The following is a 12,520-nucleotide window of genomic DNA, read 5'->3' on the forward strand; positions in this document are numbered from 1 at the left end:
AATTTTGGTGAGCTTGTGCAAATTGTAGCCTCTTTTTCCTATTTGTAGTGGAGATGAGTGGTACCCGGTGGGGTCTTCTACTGTTGTAGCCCATCCGCCTCAAGGTTGTATGTGTTGTGGCTTCACAAATGCTTTGCTGCATACCTCGGTTGTAACGAGTGGTTATTTCAGTCAAAGTTGCTCTTCTATCAGCTTGAATCAGTCGGCCCATTCTCCTCTGACCTCTAGCATCAACAAGGCATTTTTGCCCACAGGACTGCCGCATACTGGATGTTTTTCCATTTTCACACCATTCTTTGTAAACCCTAGAAATGGTTGTGCGTGAAAATCCCAGTAACTGAGCAGATTGTGAAATACTCAGACCGGCCCGTCTGGCACCAACAACCATGCCACGCTCAAAATTGCTTAAATCACCTTTCTTTCCCATTCAGACATTCAGTTTGGAGTTCAGGAGATTGTCTTGACCAGGACCACACCCCTAAATGCATTGAAGCAACTGCCATGTGATTGGTTGGTTAGATAATTGCATTAATGAGAAATTGAACAGGTGTTCCTAATAATCCTTTAGGTGAGTGTATATATATATATGTGTTGCATTCTGCATATATTTACCATGACAGCCTGCATGTAGTATTTGTTAGTTTTGCTTATTGAAGGATTAAGAAATACTTGTAGTTTGAATGTCTTTGGTCTTATTTTGTGGCTTGATTGGATAAAAAACAAGAAATATCGAGATATATATTGTATATCGCTCAAACTTCTAAAAATATCGAGATATTATTTTTAAGTCATATCACCCAGCCCTACACTCTACCACTGAGCTACATCCATCCCCATTCCAACAACATGTAAAGGCGCTGAATGCTGGTGCTGAAGTGTGTCCCATTGAACACTTTTAGCTTCACCCTACACCCTACACCCTCGCTCACTCAAGTACACACTCTGTGACGTCAGCACAACGTCATGCGAAGTGTACGCTTGTCGAAGGGTGTAGGGAGCAAGTATGTGATTTGGGACGCAGCCTGACAAGTTGCTCTTTGTTTTGACGTCATCTTTAGTGCAGATCAGTGTCTCTGTGTTCTGCAATCCTCCCTTGTGAGGTAGCACGAGCACGAACCCGGAAGTCATCTTCCAGTTTACGAGACAAGTTTAGCCTCTATCCGGCTTCGAGGAATGGACTTAAATTATCAGATTCATTTAAGATGGTGGACAGAAATTCCACTGAAAATCAGCCTTGGGTGGATCTAGTTCTATGTATATCTATGGGAATTAAGCATTATTGTGATACGGTGACGTCACATACTAGGAATTCCAAATTCCCACGTCTGAAGTCACACACGCATCTGATCAAAGAACGCCTTTCACAGACCTTGCACAGTAATCAATGTAATTGGAAGACTCATTTTTGTATCATTTTTTAAATATTTTATAGTTTTTATGTACAAAATTTGAATTACGAATCATTTACCAATCAGCTTTATTATGCATAATTAATTTACATTATATTTGTTAAAATATTTGATGTAATTCTTTAATTAAGCATTGACCATGCTAAAATCTATGGTGTTGAGTTGACAACAGTGTTGCCAGGTCCTCTCTATAATTTCCCCACAATCTGGTCCTAAAAATCCCCCAAATCACGTATTTCCCTCCCAAATTGAAAAGAAAGTGAGGGCGGAGGGGTTTTGCTGGTGGAGTGAGGTGGGGAGGGGGTCACAGGTGAAGTGAGGTCCGGGGGGGAGGGGGTGAAATCAACTGTGCCAAACCCCTAAATTCCCCCAGCTTCGTTGTGCGATACATTGTCGTTCACCTCCGTTAGACTAGGGGGCAGCAGTAGTTTTCACTCAGCTGAACACGTCCCTCTTGATCACTGCAGCGTCTCTTTGTCTCACAGCTTGGGAGCTTAGTGACGTCACGCAGCAACACTAGAAGAACGCGCATCCCTGCAGTTCTGCGTAGAACTGCGGAAATCTGCGCATCACGAACGGGTCCGAAGCAGCGCTCGGGTTGGAGGCGGGGCTTGAGCTTCAGCCCGAGGAAACAACAACACAGGAGCCACGAGCTGAGACGGCAGCAGTATCACCCGCAGCCTCGTTCTCTCGAATCTTGATGAGACGGGTTCTGTTTAGAACACATGCAGGTTCTATTCGTATTATTGTGCAGCTTATTCCGACTGTACTGAACAACAATGGCCCTCTCTCCGTGTCTGAGCGGCCGCCTGTCCTCGGCGCTGGCCGAGCTGATGAGAGCCGCCCTGTGTGAGATCTGGAAGGCGGTGGAAGAGACGGTGTCGGAGTCCCGGGTGGAAATAACCCGCAGACAGAGAGAAAACGAGGCGCTGAGGCGGAGGCTGCAGGAGCTCATGGTGGCGGGGGAGGCGGCTGTGTGTCACTGGAGCTCCGGAGCGGACGGGCCGCCTGTGCAGAGCCGAGGAGCCGGGAGGAGAGAGGGAGAGACCCGGGCAGCAGCGGACGGTAACTAACTTTCTACTTTATTTTGTATTGGATAGAGCAATCGGTTGATGGATTGACTTGCATCGTTAAACAACGTAGAAATCCAGTAGATCAAATACGGCATCCACTAAGATGTAATCATATCATCAAACATATACAAATAATGCAGTTATTTCTACAATGCTGAGGAAACCTTGACGCTCATTTGTTTTGCTACAAATGCCTGGAATGTACGCGTTCTACTCCGTTCTGCGCTTCTGCAAGAATCGTTTTAATAGATACTGTTACAAGTTGTTCAGTTGTCGGGTACAATTTAACTATATACTAAGTGGCATTGTTACAAATATATTGCAATCTAGTGAAAAGTTATGTTGTGATAATATGTTGTACTATGCTATATCCTTAAAAAATACAAGTATGTTTTTTGAGCGAGAATTTAGATTTGTGGAGGTGAACGTTAACAGAATTAAAAGATTTCTCGTATCTCGTCATTTGTTTGATCAAAGTATGCGATGCCAAAAATAATTAACATTCAGTTGAATTTAAATGTGTTACTTATTTTAATGTGTATACATTTAGATCAGTCTAGAACAGCTGAGAATAAGTACAGGTCCATAATAGATTCGTAATTGATTCATTATAATTGTTATAGAATGAGTAGTTAATTTCAATATCAGGCCTTATTTTTTAGTTGACAAAATCTTATTTCGCAAACATGTCTACCAGGGTCTTAATTTGCATTTTATATATATATATATATATATATATATATATATATATATATATGTATATATATATATATATATATATATATATATATATATATATATATATGTATGTATAAAATCTAATAGCTGCAGTAACCTCTATATATATTCTGATGCTGGCAAGTTTACAGATCACAACAGAGAACATTCCCACTGCCATAAACCGAACTTGTCAGTTTTCTAAAGGCATTAATTAAAATGCAGCATAGCTATGAGGGTTTATTCTAGGCATGTAAATGGAATATATCAACAAGAATTACAATAATAATAATGATGATGATGGCAACAACAGCTTTGGCTATGGAAAAAATACCATCTTAAAAACATTTATGAATTATTCTGACATTTCTTTTATTTTGTTGGTCAGTAATGTAGTGGATTGATTCTCCTAATGGGGGATTCAGGTTGATTCTCGGCTGTGGATAGTGTATTCAATGCATGCGAGGGAAGCAACTCTTAAAGTAAAGGCAGAAATACAGAGAGTGATGCAACCTGGGAGTGTTTAATCTATCGCAACCTATCATATGATGTTGTAAGGGGAGACCTGAGAAATGGCTTGTAAAATACTGGATCTTGGTTGACCATTGTCTGAGGCAGACATCACATTCCTAACTGGAGGTCACATGCCTTTTGTTTCAGGGGTCTTTTGTTGTTTATGTTGGCAAGCAAACTGCAGTTACACCCCACTCTTGAGTGTCTGTGGGCCTGATTGGCAAACCTGTCTGTAATCAAGAGCTGTACCCAGCTATTGTCTTTATGCAGACCAGGTCCCCAACCTGCCTGGGTTATAACAGCTACTCACAGCCATTTTCTTTAATGGAGAGCCCAGTCTGTCTTTCCCCTTCTTCAGTAAGAATTACACAGTTCAATATCTTTCCCATTTCATATTTTGAAAAAGTTAATTCCAGTAATAATTCACAAACGGAATATACATTGTATCAATTTGATTAAGAGATCTTATCTTTTATGGTAACCATCTCCACTACAGATATCATGTGGATATAGTGAAGGCAAAGGGGAAAGTGTACCTTTCATGGCATTTTGCAATGGCATCCTCACACCATTAGGAATGGCATTAAAACCCATAGCATATTCCCTATCTGTAACAGGAAATGCACACTCTGATCAGACATATTTTCATATCAAATTAATTAGGGAAAAATAAAGGTTTATTTTTGTATGTAATGTCCTTATCACGAGTCATTGTGATTGCGTTCAGTCCCTGAGACCTGTGCGTGCTGCAGTAATAAATACAAAATGTTGTTGCACCCGCAATTATGGATTGGGTCTACTACTTGGAAACCCTCATGAGCGTTACAATTGTTTCAACTCACTGTGTTTTTAGGAATGTATCCCTTGTGTATCCTGGGGTTCCACTGTTTATCACATTTTAAATGTGCTGATTTATTCAGCTGTAATATGCTTTATAGCGATGTTTAATAGATATTTACTGTAGCAAATTACATGGAAGCCTATAGACAACAAGGGCAGGAAAAGGGAACTGAAATTAATAAACTAATCCTATCTGCCTTTCTTTTCAAAATAGACAGCTACTTAATACCATGGCACAAATCAATTGTGAAACATAGCTTAAACACCTTGTATGTTTTAATCTGAGGCAACTCTATCAATATTTCTTCTGTCCCTAACATTGCGCAAGAAATTTGAGATGATGGAATGGTGCATCTATATTTAATACATACACCAGCCTAATAAGCCTAATAAATACATTTGGAGTGTCTTTCATGTTGATAGTGTTTTTGATTATTGATGTTTTTATGACCTGTATTAGTGGTCTGCTCTCAGAGTTGCTGTTCTCAATGTTGTTCTCTTGTCTTGTCTCTCCTCCAGGAGCTGTAGAGACCAGCGCTCTCCCTGACTCTGGGGAAAGGGCTCCCATTGAGCAGCAGCACTGTGAGCAGGAGTGGAGCTCCAGTCTGAGGCAGGACACAGAGCCCACAGATACTGAAGACAACCAGGGGCTGACTGAGCAGAACAGGAATGAAGAGGAGCTCAGGGGACTGGAGTCTGGTCACAGGGCAGAGCCACAGACTGAGGGGTCAACACAGGGACTTGGGGCACTGGGGTCTGAGTGTGGACCCATTGCAGCTGGTGCTGAACTGGACTCTACCAGTGCACAGTGTGAACCCAGTGTGGCATTTGATCACATTAAAACAGAGTCTTTTGAATTTGAGTTAGGAATTCCTACTCCTGTGAATCAGGGACTGGAGAATATTACTGGAGGCCTCTGTAAACTGGAACCTGAGCTCCCTGTCGAGGGACTTTGTGAACCACAGTCTGCTACAGTGAAAAAGGAGCTAATTGAAGGGAGTGACAGTGCAGGGAAGGGGATCTGCATCCCAAACAGCTCATCACCAGCTTTTCATCACCAGCGACAATTCACCACAGACAATTCATCACCTGCGACAGTTCCTCAACAACCATTCAGTATAGAGCGACAGCAAACCACGGCTGAGATCACACGGTTGAAAACTGAACGAGGTAATGACAAGATTGAATGCAATGGTTACTACTATAATAAAGATAGGATACTGCTGTCTGATCCAACGGTGTCGACCTGGTTTTGCGACCAGAAATCTAAATTTAAATGCAATGGAAGAGTTTACATCCAGGATGATCAGGTGAAACGGTTTCTTGGGGAGCACAATCATGGGCCTGATCCTGCCAAAAAAACTGCATTGACAGCTTTGCAGGCTGTCCGGGAGAGGGCAGGCAGAACCCAAGAAACTACAGAGCAAATTATTGCAAGTGTTTCGTCTGACATTCAGCCTGCTTCTGCCACAAAAATGCCTTCCAAAAGTGCATTAAAACGCACAATTCAGCGCCACAGAAATCGTCAAAATCGTGTTCCACTTCCACCACAACCTGCCAATTTGAATTCCCTACACATAGACGCTGATCGTTGTGTGCTTCCGAATGGAAAACAATTCCTTCGTTTTGATACTGGTCCAGCTGATGATCGAATCATTATTTTTGCCACCAATGAAAACCTCGCCCTTTTATCCCAGTGCACTAAATGGTATGCGTATGGTACTGTCATGTCAGCCCCAAATCTCTTCGAGCAGGTTTACACCATTCACGGCAAAGTTATGGACACAAAAGTTGTGCCACTGGTATATGCTCTTTTGCCCAACAACACACATTCCTCCTACCAACGAATGCTGCAGGCAATTGTGGATCTGCAGCCATGTCTGCGCCCTGATGTACTGATGACAGACTTTGAACAAGCCGCGATCAGAGCGTTCTGTGAAGCTTTTCCGACTATGAATGCTGCGGGTTGCTTCTTCCACCTCTGCCAGGCCATTTGGCGCCGAGTCCAGGCTTTGGGACTGCAGGCTGATTACCAGGGAGACCTAGAATTTGCCGTTTGGATCAAATGCCTTCCTGCGCTGGCTTTGATTCCTCCTGGCGATGTGGAAGAAGCATTTGAGTTGCTGATCTCGGACAACCATTTTGATCACCGCGCGATTCCCGTAGCAAACTACTTCGAGGACACCTACATTGGTCGACGCAGGGTTGGTAGTCGTCAAATTCCAAAGTTCCCTGTTCTCTTCTGGAATGTACACGAGAGTACGTTGAACGACAACGAGCGCACCAACAACCAGGTCGAGGCTTTCCACCGCAGGTTTCAGTCCCTCGTCGGAACTCAGGTGAACAATATCTTTCGTTTCATTGATGTGCTTCAGCAGCAGCAGATGAAGTTGGACAATGAAATCGAGAAGCTAATTTGCGGTGAGGAGCCGGCTCCGAGGAAACGGAAGTATCAGGATCTGGATGCGCAGATCAAGAATATTCTCCGAAACCGAGGGACCCGCACCCACATCCAGACTCTGCGGGAAATTGCTTACTGCTTCGAGTTCTAAGTGGTTTCCACTTGTGCCACCTGCGTAAACAAACGACATTTACACTGCAGTCAAATACTGTTATTTCTTTTTTTTTTTTTTCACCCAGAGTAACTAATTTGAATAGTTGTTCACCTACAAAATGTGACGAAGGAAAATTATTTTTGTTCTCTGTCAACAAAAACAATAAAAATTGTTTTTGTTTTAAACTGGTGTTTAAGTCCTGTATGTTTTTAAACCTTACGATTTTTATATTTGCACTTGTGTTCTTTGAAAAGTAGAACATAAAATGTATTAAAATATAAATTATAAAAATTGCTATAGGCCTTCTTTAAACAGACCTCTCGTCTGTCTGTCTGTCTAATTCAAAACGGTTTATTGGCATGACCTGTTTAGACACATTGCAGACATGGTACAATAAAAGTGAAAATAAATACAATAAAGTAATAAAAGGGTTAAAAAGCTATACAAACAATACTAAATTTATTTACATTTGGTTTGGAGACATGGTTGTGCTTCTCTGGCCATGTGGCAGGCTGTGATGTGCTCTGCTGTGATCACTGTCCAGTCTCTGTGCTCTCCCTGCACCACTCTGAGCCGGGCCTCTGTCCTGAGCTGGAAGAAGTCAGGGACTATGCTGGGGAAGAAGGTGTCCGGACCTGTGTGTAACTGGCACAGCTCAGAGCAAAGTGCGCCCGTCTCTACCTCCCCAGCCCCACACTGTCCACACAGGCGTCTGTCTCTGGGGCTCCAGGTCTGCCTGTGTCGTCCAGTCTCCACCTCCTGACTGTGATCACTGAGTCTATATCTGGTCAGAGTCTGTCTCGGCTTTAGGTCTTTGTCCTGTGTCAGGTGGTCTGCTGGGGTGTATCCTCTGTTCAGGGCCCTGTCGACCTCCAGCTTGTTTTGCGGTTTGATTTGTTCAGTGTTGTGTTGTGTTGTGCTGTGGTGATGGGCTTTTGCTTGGGGGGGCTGTCTCCTGCCCCGGCTACTTCGGTGTGAATCTGGACGTAGAGTCTCGGGGCCAGCTGGCCGAGGGTGTCTGTGTGTGGGGTGCATTGCTGCTGCCTCATGGTGCTGTGCTGTAGGGACTCTGGGTCGCTGTGTTTCAGGTGTAGGTGTGTAGCCATTATTTCAGGTCTCTCTTCTGCACTACCCAGCCCAGAGGCAGGTGCCCCAGTTCAGCTAGGCAGCCATTGTTGGGGAGCTCCTGTAGAGCTTCAGAACATTCCCATGGAATCGGTGTGCTGGGTTTTTGTGGGGCTCGTCTGCCTTTTGTCGAAGTCTGCACTGAGAGCCGGGCCCCAGACCTCTCTGCCATACAACAGGATGGCCAGGATCAGACTGTTGAAAAGCTTCGTCCACACTGGCACCAAGGGGTTCAGGTAGCTGATTCTCTTCCTGATGGCACCAGGATATCCGCATCCTTGTTGTAATGTGCCTTATGTATCTGCATATGTGTACTGGTGTGTACTGACATGTACTCTGTGTTCTGTTCTCCCTATCCCTATTGTAGGCAGGTGTCCAGCTGTGATTGGTTCACATCCCCATCATTCAAACTCCGCTGTCCCATGCTCCTGTCCAATCTGATGTCTCGACTGTTTAAATGCCTGTCGTTTCTCCATTTCAAGAGCAGATATATCGTGTTTTCGTGTTGCTACCCTGTTTGTTTGTGTTAAAATTACCTTTGTGATTGATTTGTGTTTTCCTTGTGTAAATACCTACTGTTTTCTTTTCTGTTTTGGTTTTGTCACGTTGTAATCTGTTATTGACTTTTGTTCAGGGGAAAATGGGTAGATAGGTGTGATACCCATGGGTTTACATGTTTACATGTAAGGATATATGTTGTCTAGTACATTACATATTTAGGTAGGGGTGGTGATCACCCCTTTGTATTAGTTGTCAAGTTTAGTTAGTGTTAAGGTCTGTTCCAGAAATACAAGTCAGGTAGTGGATTCCCTTCAGACTAGATTAGATAGGTTTTGTTTCGTTTCAGTATTAACCGACACCGCCTCTGTGAGTATTTGTTTATTATTTGTATTATTATTGTTATCATGTCTGTTTTGTAATATTGTACATAGTTGTATATACTCCCCTCCCCTTTGTAAATAAACCCTTTTTGTATATATACGGTTTTAATTTGGATAAGTATTTTACATTTCAATAATACAAATTCAAAATTGTAATACTTATGATTAAAAAAAATTTAAATCAATTCTTAAAAATCACTTAAAAATTTTAAAATTTTACAGTGATTAACTTAAACAAAATACATGGACTCAAATAAACGTGCAATAAATCAAATAAACTTGTGATTAGGGCAATACTGCCAAATAAATCCATTAAACAAATAAACAATATGGTCAAATACATTGAAATTAACTGAAAATGCATTAGATAAATCATAAAACAAATAAAACCATAAAATAAAAAACAAAACCAAAACAATCTGATGCATTTAAAATTATAACCAAACGGCCAATGTATTTGACAAAAGAAAAAAACTGAACAAAACCAACCAAATACCAAAACAAGTGCATTTAAAATCAACTAATTCTTTAAAAACAATTAAAATTCATTTTTCAAATCGTATTTTAAAAACAATCATTAGTTAAAAGTAGTTAAAAGATCTTGGACTCGGGCTCCAGCAGGGGGAGATGGCTGTCCCCGGAGGTGGGTCCCATCATGGGATCCTGCGCTCCCCCAGATCTTGTATTTGCCAGTTCTTGAAGGCTTCCTCCTTGCCCCTCTGATGGACATCCAGATTGCATAATCCCTGACTAGTACCATGCTCCTCCGCGCGATGACGATTGGGTCCAATTCCTGCTTGTTGAACAAACAGATGTTCCGTCCCTCCCACAGGGCCTGTTTCACTGCGCAGACGACACGCCACCAGCACCTCAGGGTTGTTGATGTAATTCCTCTGGCTGGTCCATAGAGGATCTGCTGGGCGGTCGCCCGCACAGGAACGGCAAACCTGTGGAGGAATGGAGAAAACAGGAGCCAGACCCTGCAGGCGGAGGGGCAATCCCTAAAGATATGAGCTTCCGTCTCCTTCAACAGGCAACCCTTGTAGGGGCAGATGTCATAAGAGGCTAGGCCCCTTCTGTGCATGAACACTCGGGTGGGGAGACACCGACTCACAGCCATCCAGGAGACATCTTTCTGCGTGTTTGTGAGGCAAACGTGCGTAGCGTTAGCCCTGATAAACCGGCAGGTTTTGGGAGGAAAATCTTCTATCTGGCTACACATGGTCTTATAATCCCAGGAGGCCAGCACAACTTTATGGAGGCCTACTTCGAGCGCAAAGGCTCGGAGCGCCCTGTAGAACGGCGGGGGATCCCACAAGTGCGGCCTGGTGTTATCCATGTCGCAGAGGCCGAATGGTCTCCAGCAGCCTGGATGTTCTTGACCACATATGTGTAGCGTTATGTTGGGTGTATTTTGATAAGAGCATTTTAGCTGAGCTGAAGCACTGATCTAAAGAAGACCTCTCCCCCCCAAAGTTATCAGATTTCCTTAACTCATCAGCTTGGAACTGGTTTACATCAAAATGACAGTTTTGGGGAGGATGGCACTGAGAATAGGCCAAATAGTTTGGAATCCTGCTATGAGATGTCTGGAGAAAGGGGCCTGTAGGTAATAAAAAAACTCTTGTGGACGAGAGCCGAAATCCAAACATAGAGGTACGAACCCGGGCCAACCGGCATTTCCAAAAGATGTCATGGATTGACATCAGTCATAAATCAAGCCCCCCTCCAATAGGACACTGGGGGCTGAAAGCTCTGTTGCCCGAACCGGAACCAGAAACCAACCAAGTCTTTGCCGGCAACAGAAGAGTTAAACTGGGAGAAGGAGATTGAGCCGTACGAAGGATTCTTTTAAAGGACTTTATCAAATAAAGAACTTTACAGACTGCGCTGCCCGCCTGTGCCCACCTGATCAGTGGAGTTTTACAGCTGGAAAATTGACTAAGTTGACTGTATACACAAGTGTTCAGTCATTTAAATAGCTATTTGAGTCTTAAGAAACTTGACCCTTGGAACAAACAGGGCCCTGCTTTCCTCAAAGACTTTGTCTTCAAGTAACTACGGTGGAACCCTGCTTACAAAGAAGATTTTGTGCACAACCTTGGAGCCTTCAAACCAGTGGAAAATCTGTTTGGAAAAGACTCTACATTCGCGTAACCCCAACTTCCAGGTGCATCGACTGAGTGGAAGTTCTTGGACAAAGCCGAACCGGACTGCCTTTGTTCCAAACCACAAGGACCTCGTGCCGTGTGCTGTTATCTGAGCCCGAAGACAGAGAGGCCTCTCTGCGACGAAGTTCAGATAAGTTTAACAGTTTGGAGTTCATGATTCATGACATTTGAGAAATCAATTAGAAATGTTAATCTGTGATTCATAACTCTAGAATGTGTAATATCATTTAGTTTTCTTAAATATAAATGTGTGTTGCATTAAACTGTTTTGTTGATAATTTTAGAAATAAAACCTGTCAACGCTGAGAAATATCTTCTCATTCCTGTTTAACTGTTTAGTCTGAAATTGACACAAGTTAATAGACATTAGATTATTGGTGGCCCTGCCTATCCTTAATCATTGAATAATAATCAGTTAAGGGAAATTGTGGTAACAAGTAATGATAGGATCTTTCTCGGCACCTAAACGTAAATGAGACTGATGTATATATAACGAGAAGTTACCTGACATAAATACTAACCTGCGTAGTTATTTAATGTCTGACTAACAATACTAACGAGAGACTCACCTTCGTCTTACTAACCGTTATTGTAGTCAATGTGTTTATAACCTTTTTTGTTTAACGATTTGTGTGTTATCATATGCGATCCCATGGTCTTTGATTTGGTCACGGAAGTGATTTGTCTTTGATTTGTTGATCTAGAGTAGAATTTTAATTAGTTTTTCCCTTTTGTATAATTAGTGTAGTGCTACATTTAGTCTTTGTTTTTGAATAAATTTGACAATTTATATCTTTGCAATTGGTGTGTGTGTCCAATTATTACAGAAATTGAGTTCTACAAGATTCCAGGATTCGTGATAAGGCGATACTATAAATTCACTTCTTAAATTGAAATTTATAAGTGTACCTTACGCTACATATGCCAGCCCCTGCGCCTTAATCAGCCGCACAACGTCCGGGACCCCCCTGCCTCCATCCAGGGTACCCTTCACCATCTGCACTCTTTTCAGCCTCTCCATTTTGCTCCCCCAGACAAACCGAAATATAATTCGGGTCACTAGTTTTGCGATGACCTTGTCTGGGGGGAAGATCATTCCTACGTAGAGGAGTATCGGGAAGAGGATGGCCTTTACGACCAGCACCTTACCAGCCATCGTCAAGGTCCTTGTGCTCCAGCCGTGGATCTTCTTTTGAACCTTAGATAAGGCCTCCTCCCAGCACCGGGTGCCCGTGT

At 42.7% G+C, this 12,520-nt stretch overlaps 1 long non-coding RNA gene across 1 annotated transcript; it reads left to right on the forward strand.

Annotated features, from left to right (window-relative positions):
- Window positions 1–1,951: 1,951 nt before the first annotated feature.
- On the forward strand, window positions 1,952–7,292 carry LOC136767965 (uncharacterized). The gene is made up of 2 exons (XR_010821912.1): window positions 1,952–2,474; window positions 5,072–7,292. It is a non-coding gene; the product is annotated as an uncharacterized LOC136767965 (long non-coding RNA).
- The last annotated feature ends 5,228 nt before the right edge of the window (window positions 7,293–12,520 follow it).

This window comes from Amia ocellicauda, chromosome 14 (assembly GCF_036373705.1).
Source record: "Amia ocellicauda isolate fAmiCal2 chromosome 14, fAmiCal2.hap1, whole genome shotgun sequence".
In the NCBI taxonomy this organism is placed as follows: Eukaryota; Metazoa; Chordata; class Actinopteri; order Amiiformes; family Amiidae; genus Amia; species Amia ocellicauda.